This window comes from Etheostoma cragini, chromosome 16, assembly GCF_013103735.1.
Source record: "Etheostoma cragini isolate CJK2018 chromosome 16, CSU_Ecrag_1.0, whole genome shotgun sequence".
Classification (NCBI taxonomy): Eukaryota; Metazoa; Chordata; class Actinopteri; order Perciformes; family Percidae; genus Etheostoma; species Etheostoma cragini.
The window spans coordinates 16,567,849-16,583,349 of record NC_048422.1 but is presented as its reverse complement, the minus strand read 5'-3'; the positions used below and the strand labels follow the sequence as shown (position 1 = coordinate 16,583,349).

The 15,501-nt window shown below is 38.5% G+C and overlaps 1 long non-coding RNA gene across 1 annotated transcript; it reads right to left on the bottom strand.

Moving 5' to 3' along the window:
• Positions 1-950: 950 nt before the first annotated feature.
• Positions 951-6,839, bottom strand: LOC117959557. The gene is made up of 3 exons (XR_004659964.1): positions 6,828-6,839; positions 5,482-5,492; positions 951-1,030 (listed from the first exon to the last, which is right to left on the bottom strand). It is a non-coding gene; the product is annotated as an uncharacterized LOC117959557 (long non-coding RNA).
• Positions 6,840-15,501: the final 8,662 nt, after the last annotated feature.

Genomic DNA, 15,501 nt, shown 5'->3' with positions numbered 1-15,501 from the left:
CCACAGCAGCTGCCATTCCCTCTGTCCGTCAGTACGACTCTCGCATCCTCTGGCTCTAATACACATCATCATGTTACTCATACTATGCCAAACCACACAGACAGACACAGCAGCTTACTCATTTCATCCTAACTACAAGGCCTGCTCAGACCATATTTCATCACACACGGCAAATATGAAATTCATTGTGCAACCCATTCTCCTTGAGAATTTTCTCCATGCACATGATGAAAAGGCCTGCAGATATAGAGATATGGGCTTCTCTACCTCTAAAGTCCCATCCTGCAGAAATCTTATTTGTGCATTCAATTGTGATATTTTCGTGTTATTTGAAATGTCTGTCCCTTTACCAAACCCTTTATCCAAGTGATCAACTTGTGCATGTGTGTGCTAGTGAGACATCAGGGGTCCATTGCAGAAAGCAGATTTAGTTAAAACTGAGGGAGTTGTTAACCCTGAGATGAGGGAAACTTATTTCCGAAAGGCACAGTAATCAAACCTGAGAGAAAGGGGTAACTGTGAACCAAACCTGGTCAGACCATCAAATGTCCCCCCCCCCCCAAAAAAAATGCCATTTCCTTTTGATCCCGTGAATGAAGCTGTATTAGTTTGCAGGGGTTAAACCATTGTTTAATGAAATTGAGGCCACAACTGTAGATGTATTTTAATTTCCAGATAATACAGAAGCCTACCTAGGGATATAGTTTTTCTTTCCAGTCTTATCAGTTATGTAGCCAACATAACCTTATCCGTCCTCATTTCACTAACGTTACACATTGTAGGCATGCTATCCCAGCTGATTCTTTGTGTCACATTACTTTTTTTGCAAACGGCAGATTTCTTTACAACATTGGTGATGCAGAGCATATTAGTTAAGCCACAATAGCAAAGCACCATCAGAAGAGAGACTTGCTCTGAAACCTTTTTTTTGGGGGGGTTCACTGGACACAAGAGTCATTAAAAAGGAGTTCCACAGTACTGCAGGTGAATGATGTAAACCCTTTGAAATAAAAGATTATGAATTATAATTCTTTTGATAGTGCAGCAGACTCAGAATTGGATTAGTCACTTAAATAAAATAGATTCTAGGTACAATACCATTTCACCACGCTGCGTTGCTTTTTTCACAAATATATGTTAAAACTCATGCCCATGAGTATTTCCACCAACCAGTTTGATTGTGGTTGTTACCATGGTGAATCATAGTATCCTGGCTTTATTCATGCCTATATTTTTAAAGTGGTGGTGCACATGCTTAACCCAGAGTTGATTGAACCAACTCAAATCAGCTGTTCGGTCCAGCCTTCAGCGTTGTTTTGACACATCCCTGTGGCATTTCATTAGTTGTAATCATTTCTCCTGGGCAGGACATAACATATCTGACGGCACAGCAATGAAGCATGAAGGTTAAGCGATGCATCAGAAAAAGCTGATCTCCTTCAGGGGAGAAAGCAAGATGCTTTTTGTTATTTAATTGAGAAAAAAAGCACAAAAAAAAATTGAGGTGGACTTAGAATTGAAAAAGAGGAGAAGCAACAATTGGAGATTATCACTGGTAGGCAAGAGGAAGAACAATTGGGTTTGCAGATGAGAAAGTGTTTATATTGCCATGTAGACTTGTGGTCCCCAAACAATCACATTTTGTTTGTGTTTTGATCTACACGGGTTCTCCATGGATGATCTGAATTAACTAATCGGCTACCTGTCCTGGATGACACTTTATATTGAGACAGTGAAAAATAGTTAGTTCCTTACATAGACGCCTGGCATATTCTCTCTTGAGGTAAGCGCCCCTCAATTAGTATGCAACAAAGACACCTCAAGGTGGTCGCAATCTGAATAGAGAAAATGAAAGTTGTGTTTTCAGAGCCTTGGGAGAAAGGAGCTAATATGCATGTCAGTCAAGTCTACTGGCAGCAGATAAAGCCGAGCAACCATTTATGCCTTAGAGTGAATAAGATATTGGTGTGAACTAACTGACCGGATGTTGTTTTCAGAGACAGTGACCTCCAAACCAAGATTTATGCAGAGCAGGTGAGTGAGGTAGAAGGGAACAGTGATTCTCATTTGTCCGAGACGTCATTCAAATCAGAAATGGAGTGACACTTCAATTAACTCCCCGTCCTCAACAAAGTTTACCTTGGTCTTCAGAAAGGCGCAGTATTTCATTTCTTCTTGCAGGATTAGCCAATCATATTTCCAATCTCAGACCTGTCACCATGGTGTCGCTGCACAGCAGCTGGTAGTCATAATGACAATCTATTCTTCAGGAAGTGAAGAGCTGTTTTCCCTCAATTTTCCCAACCAAAAAGGAACATTGTGTTTTTAGTCTTTCATAGCACCCTTTCATATTTTCTTCTTGATAAATACTGTTTCCGGATCCTCTTTTCCATCCCTCGGTCTGTCTACCTTGACTTTGACCTTGCATGAATGTTCATCTGTCAATCAGTCCCTCAATCTGGCGGTTATTATTTTCTGTCTGGCTATTGCTAAGTTTGTAAATGTAGGCAGACATGTTTTCCTAAAGTGATACATTGCCCCTAGACTATAAATAGAAAAGAATATTGGTCAAAAAGGTAATTTATTCTATCCCAGCATTCCACCTCTAGGCTAGGCCACACCATAGGTGTGTGTCTACATCACAGATAATGTTGGCCGAGGCCAGACAGCAGCAAAAATACTCCTAGAATATGTCCACAAGCCTCCTCAAAAGCCTGGAGGTTTTCTGCAGTCTAACACCTTCCACTCTCCGAGAACAAGACTCCATCATGGCATTAAAAAAGTGGGATTAGGTTGGAAGAAACATGCTTGGAGATTGTCCGGATTTCAGGGAAGCAGTAGATATGGACCCGACCTTGTACCAGATGTTTTAGCAGGACAGCCAGCGTCACCTCCCCTCTGCTTCTTGGAATAAAGCACCAAGAGACAACCGAGGAATGCAAGCAGATGTTTAGCATTACTGTACATATGCCTGGATTGGCTTGCTTGTCCCATGATGAATGTCAAGATGGCTGAGTGACGCTGCCTCCAATGCAATCAAGGCCGACCACAATGATGCAGTGCATTCTCTCTGCTGCTTTAAAAAACATACATCAGAAAAAAACATTACTTCTGTCAAAACATTATTGTAAAGTACAGCAGAACAGATCAGGATAAGTAGGCCATCATGCAGCCTTCAACAGATGACTCTCGAATAGGCTTACATTTCTTAAAGAGGCACTACACCAATTGTACATGTTAAATTTATAGTCATGGGTGTCACTAGTCAGCCTGTAAAAACTCCTGCTTAATGTCTTCTGTGACATCGCTGAAGTACAGTTATGTTAAAAAAAATAGTGTTTTACTAATGAAATTAAAAAGTTAATAATGGTCAAAATCCTTAGAATAGTAGTAATATTTTAGTTCCATCATATCAATGCATTGGAACTGCACATTCAATCCCAAAATCAAAACATGACCATAATTGATCAAGTTTGTGTTAAACCTTTCCAGAAAGTGACGAAAAAGGAATTTGGGGCTGTTAAAAAATAACAGTATTTGCATTTTTCTTTACAACCTAATTGTCTTGTTGAAAGACCCATTTCAAAGGCAATTCCTATTCAGCATAATAGCAACATAACCTGTTAATATTACATTGAAATATATAAAATTGAAACTGATCCATGATCCCTGGTATGCAAGAAATAGGCCAAACACCACAGTAAGAGAAACATCCCCATAACATGGTTTTTTGCACTACCATGCTTTAATGTCTTTACAGCGTAGTGTGGCTTGAATTCAGCGCATGGGGGTTGTCGGACAAACTGTCTGCAACCCCTAGACCCAAAAACAACACTTTTGCTCTTATCAGTCCACAGAATGTTGCGCCAATTCTCCTTTGGCCATTCAATGTGTTCTTTGGCAAATCTTAACCTTTGTCTTTTTTTCCCCAGTAATGGAACTTTGCGGGGGCTTCTAGCTGATAGCTTTGCTTCACATAGCCTTCTTCTGAACGTAACAGTACTCACAGGTAACTAAGTCTTCTTTGGTTTTCCTGGAGCTGATCATTGGTTGAGCTTTTGCCATTTTGGCTATTCTTCGATCCATTTGAATGTTAGTTGACAGTTTCTCCCCCCCCCCCCCATGTAGTCCAGGCTTTGGATTCCATTTCAAGGCATTTGAAATCATTGGATAAAAAAAATGGTTAGTAAGTGTATTCCCATTAACCTGTTTTTATGCATGATTAAATTCACAAATAAAAAAAATGAGTGGAAACAGCTGAAATTTGGACAAATGTCTAAATCTACAAAAATGTATTATGCTTAGCTGAGGTGGAAACCTTGTCATGTTGATAACAAAATTTGACACTTAGTGAATTAAAGATGGCTTGCATAAAGCATGCGACAGCGGACAAAAACAGTGTGTAAAATGAAAAAACAAAACAAATGCCATACTTCCATCATGTATTTCCCATTATTTTGGTTTATTTGAGGCTTGGTGCTCTGCTAATTATGTCATCTTGTTGCGCCCTGTTCTGCAATGATTTGATGACGCTGACTGGAGAAATAGTATCGGCAACTGTTGATCTCGATGCAACAAACTAATATTTCCATAACAGTAGTGGATGGAAACACGCACAAACTCACTTTTTTTGTGCTAATTTTCTGAAAATTTGAAATAAAATGTACACTATATTTTGATGTAAGCTAACCCACTTGTGTTCTTTTAAGCATGACAATGACCATTACTAACCTTAACCATATTGTTATTATTGTAACCATGACAAAAGGCCCATAACCCTAATGTAAACAAGTGTACATTGTAGAACACATTCTTCAATAGTGATATGCACCAGATTTGTACTGCATTTTGTCGTTTTATTTGTAGGACTTATTGAATTGAGTTGGTAGCAGGAAAGGAAATCAAATTAGATTGTCTAGTCACAAAGCTTCATCACATTAAAAATTACTTCCATTTTGAAAACAGTCATTTTATGGCAAAAGAGCATTTTTCTTTTTTCATTCAAAAGTTGTGGTTTAGGGTTAAAATGTTAACTTGCTCATTTCTTTGAAAATGCCTACATCCTCTGCTACTCTCCACTGTATTACTTGCGGTTAAATGTCACCACAGAGAACAGATGTATGTTAACAATACTTTTTTCTTTTCTACCACCGTTGGCTATTTGTCCCTCATTTCTGCAAAAATTAGAACTGTGTCGTCTCATTTGTACTCTCTGCTGGTGGCATCTTTTCAGTGCTCTAAAACATATGACCCTTTTTTCCCTCCCACACCTTCAAATGGTGATTGCACAATTAAGTTTGAGGACTTAATGTTGCGTTGTAATGACTTGTTTTGTATACTGAATGACAAAACATGAGCATGACTCAACAAAAGTGTAAAGCTTTTGTTTTGTTCATATAGCAAGCATTGGTATATTAGCAATTGTGTGATTAATGTGACATTTAACCCTTGTGTTTTCTTCCCATCAAAATTGAAAATCACTTTTGTTGATGCTTTTAAGATTTTAACTTCGATGTTTTTGTCTGTTTTTTCACATTTTTACTTTTGATTTTTTTTTTTTCAATTTTTGTCACTTTCACGTTTTCTTACACTAACTTATTAACTTTATTTATTTTTGAAATTTTTGGTCAATACACCTCATTTGTATGAAATTATATTACATGTTTGAGTTAGAAAAGCAGAATATGTCAACTTTTACTCAATACTATTCCAAAACCACTTCAATTTGTTTTTTCAAATGCTATAAAACTGAATAAGACGCCCCAAAATTAATGCAAGTATAGATTTTTCCTTGCCAAAGAGCATTGTGTGGAATTAACCTTGTTCTTTTGGGTAGTTAAAAAGAACATTGATTTAGGAAAACGGGTCAATTTGACCTGAGGACAACGTGAGGGTTAAAGATGTAACGTCAGAGACAGTTGAGCAGAGAATTACTTGTATTCTCTGCTTTATTAACTGGCTGTCATAAACAAAACAATCTGGAAGTGCTTACATTTATTTCCTCTTCTCATCTTCTCTCTCCTTTATCTCCACTCATCTCTTCTATACAGCTGCATTATAATCCTACCTCTCAGCTAACAAGTTGCCCTAATTGAATTCATACAAGACTTTAGCTTACACTCATTAAACACTTCCAAATGCTGCAACAGGTTTTGTTCTACCTCAACCGCTACACCTTCGACATCCAATATTCATCAGCAAACAACCACCCTGCGTTAGAGCTGCGTCACCAGATTATCAAAAACCACAGTGAGTCACACCCAAAACCACTTTTGATTCAAGGTGTCATCCTTTACGTTCAACACAGGCTAATTTCAGCTGATTCAAACATAAATATTATTCCTTACCTAGCATCATGTGGTACGACATGACTCCTCTATCACTACACATCTCAGAATGTGCATCCATGGTCATGAATATAAAATTCAACGCTCCATGAAGAAATCTGTCTCAACACCAGCATCTAATAAGAATATTCATTCGGTATACCAAGACATGCATGAGTAAATATAATTGAGCAATGTGGTGCAAAGGCAAAAGAGAGCAAATGACAGAAATGAGAAATACTGTAAGGTGACAGAGAAATGGAGTTGCAAGAACTGTGGGCTGAATGGTGAGCTTGTTTGTGAAAAAAAAGAAGACATGCAACAATTGTTTACCATTTACACGTTGAAGTACATTTTGCTCATATTAGGTAAGACACGCCCTTTTACCTTTAATTCACCAATGGTTTGCATGCTCAAGGTTTTTTGAAAGGGCAAAAGCAATATTTAAAATCCAATATTTTCACAGCGTGTGCTGCCACTCTGGTCTTCTTCACTGATAACAGTCTGTTAAATCTGCTGGCACAGTCTGAAAGTATTGGATTCAAATGTTGGTTTCTCCTCGGTCAAACATTTTATCTTTTCGGGCAAATAGCTGACATCTGGGGGTTAAAAAAAAAAATCCTTTAAATGATACGATTCCTGGATAAACAATTTAAATTTTATTTTTTATTTTTTTTACTTTGCCCCATAAAGTTGGGCTGCATAGGGAATACTACATGACTGAATCACGGTAATTACCCAGATCATTGCAAAATGTCTGCTTACTAGTGCCAAATTAGCACGCCAGCTAAGACGATAACATGGAAATATGACTAGCTAACAGCCTCCTCACACCTCCAGCCCGGACCAGTCTGTCCACTGCACGCACAGAGACCAAACGGCTATCACCCCTCCCCCAAACTGCTCTTTAGACAGCAAAGAAGCCAACCCCTAAATTGTATAACGGAGTGTTCCCATTACTGAATTTCAAATTGTTATGCCTTACACTACTCCTTGCATCCAATACTGACCACAGAACATGTAGAGTGCCACTCGCATGCCTAAAGATGCCACCTCTGAGTAGAATAATATGTTCTGAAAATAACATGTGGCAAACTTGGCTGGAACATGCAATGACACAAGCCTAGAATAGAGCAAGTGGGAAAATGGCCTCACAGTTAAGCAGCCAACAAATACTCTTGGCTGATTGCTAAATTAAAATAAAAAAAATAAATCAAATCTTTGTTTTCTCCATTATAAGGTAATGTTATAACGGTTTTATAAAGTCTTCAAACAGACAACAGCCAGGGCAGGTGATGAACTTTCCACATTCTTTCAGTTACCAAAACACATTAAGAGGCTCAGACAAATCACATTTGATAGCATTTTCACACATCGACCACCTACCCATCAAGCAGCATTTTCTTTCCAGCTCATCTTGAGATACAATACTTTTTCATAGTAAAAAGGTTAAAAGGTTATACAGTTTACTTTTTAAAGCGGTATTCAAACCAAACAAATTCAAAAATAGTTTATAACAAACTAATGTAGATTACATAAAACAGATGTTCTTAAGTATTAAACGCGTTGTTGCGCATTTATTTTATTAATTGTGTGTATTATTAAAGTACAGCTTTATCCACTAAGACGGCCACAGACCAAAAACAGAAGAAATCTAGAAGGTGGACCCTGAGAAAAAGCTATAATACAATTTATACTATTATGAAAACAACCCCCCATTTTTAATACTATGTCCACCAATGTTTATTTCTCTACCATAAGCCCGTCTCCGAAGGCGTTTCAAAGAATATGGCAGTACACCCAACCAGCCTCACAACTGCAGACCACGTGAAACCACACCACTTCCATATCCAGCATCTTCACATACAGATATCAGCCACACAGACACCTGCTGCAACAATCAGTTTGCATAATTAAATAATTTATACACAAAGTGTCAGAAACCATCTCAGGGAAGCTCATGTGCACGCTCGCCGTCCTCATTGGGGTCTCAACCTGACTGCAGTTCTTGAGTGGGCAAATGCTCACATTTTGCAGAGGTATTCTCTTCACGGATAAATCCCGGTTTATACTGTAGAGGGCAGATGGCAGAAAGTGTGTATGGCGTTGTGGGGATGAGCGGTTTGCTGATGTCAACATTGTGGATTGAGTGGCCCATGGTGACGGTGGGGTTATGGAATGGGCAGGCGTATGTTATGGACAACCAACACAGGTGCATTTTATTGATGGCATTTGAATGCACAGAGATACCTTGTCTAGATCCTGAGACACACTCATCCACAGCCATCACCTCATGTTGCAGCATGATCATGCATGGCTCCATGTTGCAAGGATCTGTACACAATTCCTGGAAGCTAAAAACCTCCCAATTCTTGCATGGCTAGCATACTCACCAGACATGTCACCCATTGAGCATGTTGGGATTGCTCTGGAGCGGCGTATACAACGTGTTCGAGGTATTGCCAATGTCCAGCAACTTTTTTTTTTATTATCTTCCTTAAGATATATTTACAACAACTCAAACATGAAGTTGTATTTGACGTTACATGTGGTTCTGAAATATAAGCAAATAATAAAGCACATTAATAAGCATTTAACCTTTACCACAACTAAATAGTACAACTACCAGCAAGAAACAATACTATCAATTACATTAATTATTAAATTAAAATTAAATTAAAAAAAATTAAATTAAAAGCCTTGTATATAGGCTGGGAAGGATCAAACGCATGGTTTCCACAGAGTGGTAATCCACCGCGACAAGGATATTTTATTTGAAAAGGGTAATTGTTACCATCAACATTTCGACCGTGGTTTACTGTTACATGGCTAACTATACCTAACTTAAGTATGGTTTCGTCGTTTGTGGTGAGCACGCCATTCCAACAATGGATTCTAGTTGGCTTCGTAAGCACAACACATTCTCAAGAAACATGTATGTACTCTACTGTAATTTTATTAAAGCGCTCCGTTTACCATTAACTTGCTTTATTAATAACATTTACCTATAGGGTTGCCTTTACTGGGAAGCAGTCACAGGAAACACTACGCGCGTTATATTTAACCGCAATTGCTGTTATAACAGGAGTCACTAAAGTTTTTTTTTTCCCCTCTCCCCTAAAAGGTAAAGCATGAACTGTCCAGCTCAACATAAATGCTTTTGGGGGTAAAAGTAAAGTGCTTTATCTTTTATGTTATTGGTGAAAGTGATACTATTTCTAGAAGAGGCTCAGATGAGTCACCTCTTTTCGTTGGGTATCAGTCTTTATCAGGTTTAAATGCACAAGCTTAACACCGCTGACCTCCTAGTTAATGACCCTTGTTATCATACTGGCTACACCCAAGCACTTTACACCAAGGAGACAGTATAAACAACAGCCTTGGTTGACCAGTCTTCAATCACGCCTCCATAATGGCAGTTACCTTGGCACAGTAATATCAGTCATCATCATCCAGCATTAATTTATCAAAAAGGGATGAGGTATTAGAAACTGCAGAGGGACAAGACATGGCAGATCAGTGGCAGGGGCTCCCTCTGGTGTGATGAAAAAACACTTGGAGCTCCATGCTGTGATGGGCAAAATATGTCAGATGTTTTGGAAAATGTAAGTGTGTCAAAGAAGATTTTCAGAAAATTATAGTAATTTGAGACTTTGTGAAAGTTGACTTAATACCTGCTTGCACTCTGAGAACTATTTGTGTTTGCTTTACTATTTGTGTATATATATTCTCTTTCTATGGCACACACTGGCACTCATCTGTCACCAGGGTCTTCTATAGCGCGCAATTAAACGATGAAAAATATATTTAAAAAATAAAAACAATCAGGGCTGTGGTTGAGAAAACATTTAGAGTCTTGTTTGGAAATTAAATAGAAGAAAAAAAATGGAAGCTCTGTTTCAACGGGTCCGTTATTTCCTAGGAGAGAACTATGTACCGGTTAAAAGGAAAAAAACAGACAAAAGATTTTACTTTATTTTGTTATTAAATAAGATTAGTTCGGTTGTGGAGTTGATGATTTTTTGTCAAATCCTTTATTTAAATAAAACCTAAAGAAAATATGCTTGAACAGCTAAGTCACTGAAAAAAAATCTGAAAAAAAAGTCACTTTTGAGGGTAAGATGTGGATGAGGAGTAGTGATCAGGTATAAACACTCGGAGTTGGAGAAGACGTTGAAAAGATGGCGTTTTTATTATTAACTTCAATTAAGGCCAATTAGGTGAGACAAATATAAAAATTAGAGAAAAAAAATACTTTCAAGTAAAGAAAACAACTAACATGACAGTCAAAAATTGTCAAATTAAAAAAAACACAGCTGTTGGCTCAGGTGAGTAGACAAGCTTAATACAGCCAAAAATGTATATCCATCAAGCAAGAAATTTACAGAATATTGTATATATAATGCAATTCTACTTTTGGCTAAGCCACAAGATATATTGATGGCTCCTAAATGAATTACCCAAACTCTTGGTCACTTCCTGTTGCCCTTCCCGGTCTGTCATTTAAACCCGACAATCGCGGCAAACAGTCCTGTATACACACACAACGAGGAGACGGCTGTAAAACACAAAGATCATATGTTAACACTATGCTACCTTTTAAGCTCAAACTGACATAATTAACAAAGACGTGTTGCGTGGTTATGATAAGTCACGTTTATGAAGTACCAATGGTTGTAGCAATTGCATATAAATCCACTGTGGGGGATTTGATAAATAAATGGCTAGGTTAACAGATGATTTGAAAACCGTGACAAAGCACATATTGACACACTGAACAAACATCCAGGCAACCTTTGGACTAGGCCTGCACAATTTAACTTAACTTGAATTGATATTACAATTCTCTGCCATGATTTTTTTTTCCCCTCACAAAGTCTAATGTATACTGCACACGTGAACATGACAATACAAATTGGCAGTACCAACTTATTTTTTTGGGACCTATAGCACATCACAAGCCTGTAAACAGAGGCATCAATGAAGAGAAGGCAGAGCACTGCAGCGTTTGGGAGAACTTTAAAACTTATTTTATACAGTCTGTATAAAACTCAGTATGCTTATAAAATTAAATGAGAATCAAGTAATTAGAAATCTATATAAAAAAGAAAATTGAAGCCATTTTAAATTGTATTCGTGAACAGGGTGAATTAAGATCGTGATTTTACCGCTCCGGGGAACCATCACGTTATCGGGGTGGAGAGGTTTGTGTGTCCCTATGAACCTGAGGGATGTGTTGTCTGGACCTGTGTGCTCCTGGTAGGGTCTCCCATGGCAAAGTGGTCTCAGGTGAGGGGCCAGACAAAACTCGTCAGCAAGCGCCTGGTGGCCGGGTTTGCCACGTAGCCCGGTTGGGCACAGCCCGAAGAAGCTACGTGGCACCCTTATCGCCATCCCGTTGGCCTACCACCTATGGGAGGAACCGCTGATATATTTAGAAGACAATCCAATAATCTCAACTATTTTGATTGTTATCTCCAGGTTGCTGAAAGTGCTTCCTAGAAGCGGCATTCCTCAGTCGGATCTCCACAAAATCTCTCAATCACAATGTACTGATAGCAGTTTTCCTGTACTTGCCAGACATTTCCCTTTGTGTAGTGTACTTCCGCTTCCTCTTATCCTTCTAAAGTCAGTCCTTATTCTTATTCTTATTCATTAGATCCCTCTTCAAACTCCACCTTTTGAAGACACCATTTAAAAGAAAAACACACATGCTTTACAACCAAGTGGACATGTGCAACAGTTATACAGCTGATCCTGAATGCCTGTGTAAAATGTAACAGATCCAGTGTTGCTGTAATACCACATGAAAAGCTCACTCTACCTTGGTCTTGCCCTTTTTCTCCTTCTGGCTGGTTTCTAATGTAGTCAAACCCTTTTGTGGCCTCTAGCCAGCCTCACTCTTATGTTCTTTAACAATGGAGAGGGAGGAGGTCACTTGATGCTTCTGCTAAGCTCGACTCTGCTCTCTTTTGCTCTCCTCATATTCCCTAAAATGCAGTTTTTCCATCTCTCCTTTCTTCTGCTTAACTCGCCTATTATTGTCTGCTCCCCTCCCCTTTCGTCGAGGTTGTCCTAGCTCTCCCTCTACCTTTCAATTGTCAAGAAACATTTGCAAAACTAGCACCATATACAACAGCCAGTCGAATGACTCCAACCACCATTCAGTCAGTTTGAACCCTGTAAATGTACGGGGTAAGGTATAAGGGCATTGTAATGTTTAATCATCAAAAAGGGCCCCACTCAAATTGTTGCCACAAGGTTGGAAGCACTGTCTAAAATATAGTTATACAATTTTTCTGAATTGAACTAAAGGTCTTTGACCCCCCCCCCCAAAAAGGTAGTTTAATAAATTTAAATCCTTCATTCTACCTGGAAGTTTCAAAGCAACACGAGAGAACTTTTTTTTTTAACTTACCATAATTTTTCTAAAATTGTTTTAGAGGTTCAACTCGTACCAGGGTGAACGGCACTTCAGCATTCGTTATAGTCACACTATAAACGTTTGCCACACCGGGTAGCGGATTTTGCAGTTCAAATTCAATTCCCCTTCCAACTTGAAGGGGGGCCGAACCAGAAAACATTCTATATTGTTGCTTTAGGTAATCATGATCAGAATTTTGGCTGTTCAGTCTCCTTACAACCTCTCTTCATACCATCAATGGGAGCCGCATATGGATACAGCAGCTACTTGTACTGCAGCCTCATTCGCTATATGTGGAGTCAGCAGAGGAACTTGCCATCAGGTCTTGATCGACCTCCCCTCAACCCCTCCATCCTTTCATACCAGTCCTGGACACTGCAGGCGGCCATGATGAATGATTCATCCTCCCAGCAAATAGAGCTGACTCATCGCTGCATTTCAGCTCCATATATTTCCAAAGTGGGCAGGAGCTAAATGGCTTTAGCAGTAGCCTTATGGAGCTAGAACAATGACAGTAACCTGGGGTATTGAAAATAAAATTTGGCAATGGAACAACAAATATTGGCACTGAAAAATGTATACTGATATATACACACACACACACAACACAAACATCAAAAAGTAATAATCTTACAATCCTATTATTTCACTTTGACATTTGTTTGCATTATGATTGTTTTTTTCACCGTCAATCTACATTTTTTCTTCACGTCTGCCTTTTCAGTGACATTTTTTTTTCCCCCACCGTCAAGATTTTTACAACGTGACTGGTTTTCAGTTTCAGCTTTGTCCCTGTTTAGGCGTAGGAAGGAGGGACTTGAGGGGAGGGACAAAGGGGGCGTTGTTTACAGGTAATTTACATAGACTACTGGCAAGATACCGCACTTCCACAAGAATTCTCACAGATGTGTTGAAACCGCATATCTGCAATGTCTTCCTCAAGTTCACCTGGAACCTCCAAATGTCAAGTGTTTATCACTGCCATTTTTGTCACATAGAAGCAGGCTGGTTTAGTGTTAACTTTGAACATAGGCCTAAGCCGTGTGGATTTGGCAGAGGCTAGCACTGTTCTCTTAAAGCCCATGTTGCAGATTAGCCACCACTGTTGATTATTGGGTACAAAAAGCACTCAAGATATGTATATCATTTTTAAAAAAGGTCTCCAAACGTTGTTAAATGTCATTTATTATTTTTTTAAGTCAATTCAGTGATGATGTCACGTTGGGGAGCGAAGTCTCAGCCTGGCACTAGAACTAAAGCGACCGACTGATGTGGAAGAGGTGGAAAGGCCAGCGGCTGTATAATTACTAACCTGCCAGTTGTGAGAGGGCAAATGAGGAATTGCTAAATTTTGGGTAAGTCTCCTTTATATCTCCTTCATATAGCAACGCAGCAGTGCACAGAATGAACATCAATGCTTTTTTTTCTATCTAGTGACGGTGATCATGTCGTTAGTTCAGATAAGTACTGGTACATGTATCTAGATATAGGGATAGAAGGCAATCCCCCAAGTGTTATTTCTAAGTGTTTACCTCTTCCTTCCGGAAAAAAGGTGTCTCTGTGTTTGGCTGGGGCCAAGCCGCCGGTCGAGAAGCTCGCCCCGCGATCAGCAGATCTGACAATGACAATGTGCATTTGTAACATTTCAGACAGGATCATCGTCCCCTCCAAGTCAGCACGCACCAGTATTTTAATTGTTTACATTTACCATTCCTTTTAGACTGATTTATATGAAAGAATACTTATCCATAGACAACACCAGTTCACTGCATACAGGCAGGCTATTAAAAAACGTATTAAGTATTAAGACAATCATTTTTGGGCCATTATAGCCATTCGCCCTGATATCATAATTTAAAGAAAACAGAATGAGATAAGGTGATACCTCATAATAGCAGTGTTAGATGATAAAAAAAGAATAGTGCCTACTATGCGTATTATATTCAGTTTTGCAATATCCAGTACAATCAAATACAATGAATAACAGTTAAAATATTCAGTACCAGCAGACAAATTGCACAAATTTGTTGCAAAATTAAACCTTCAACATGGATTTGAATACATCCATGGTTAACACACGTCAGCTAACTTGTGGCTAACTGTAGTCAAGTCTCCCGCCAGGGATGTCAATTTTCTATAATATAGTATTTATAACAGTAATTCCTGTCCTTTAGGACCAAGGCCAGTGTTATTGCATGTGCACAAGGCTCGACTCACTTATCTCATTAGCTAGTGGCCCCTTCTCCTTACGCCAAAACAGTGACAGAAAGTGGAAACTGAAAGCCATTTCAAATACAAAACATTGTAAAAATATTGACATAAAAAAACAAGTCACTGAAAAGACAGACATCAAGAAAAAAAAAAAAGAAAAGTAGATTGACATTGAAAAACCTATCATAATGCAAACAAATGTCAAAGTGAAATAATATAATGAGTTTGTGAGATTACTGTTGTATGATGTTTGTTTGTGTATATATATATATATATACACATTTTTCAGTGCCAATATTTGTTGTTTCAATGCCAAATTTTATTTCCAATACCACAGGTTACAGTCACTGTTCTAGCTCCATATAGCCTTGCGTTCTTACCAGCTACTGTACCATCTTGTTCTGCTGATGTAATTGCAAAATCGGAAAAGAAAAAGTGATTGAAATATAGTGCTGCACTTTGAGTAGATTATGTATCTCACTGGGTTGCAGCTAATTACAGTGTTGTGCATCTATTTTTTGAATGTACTACAGGTGTTTT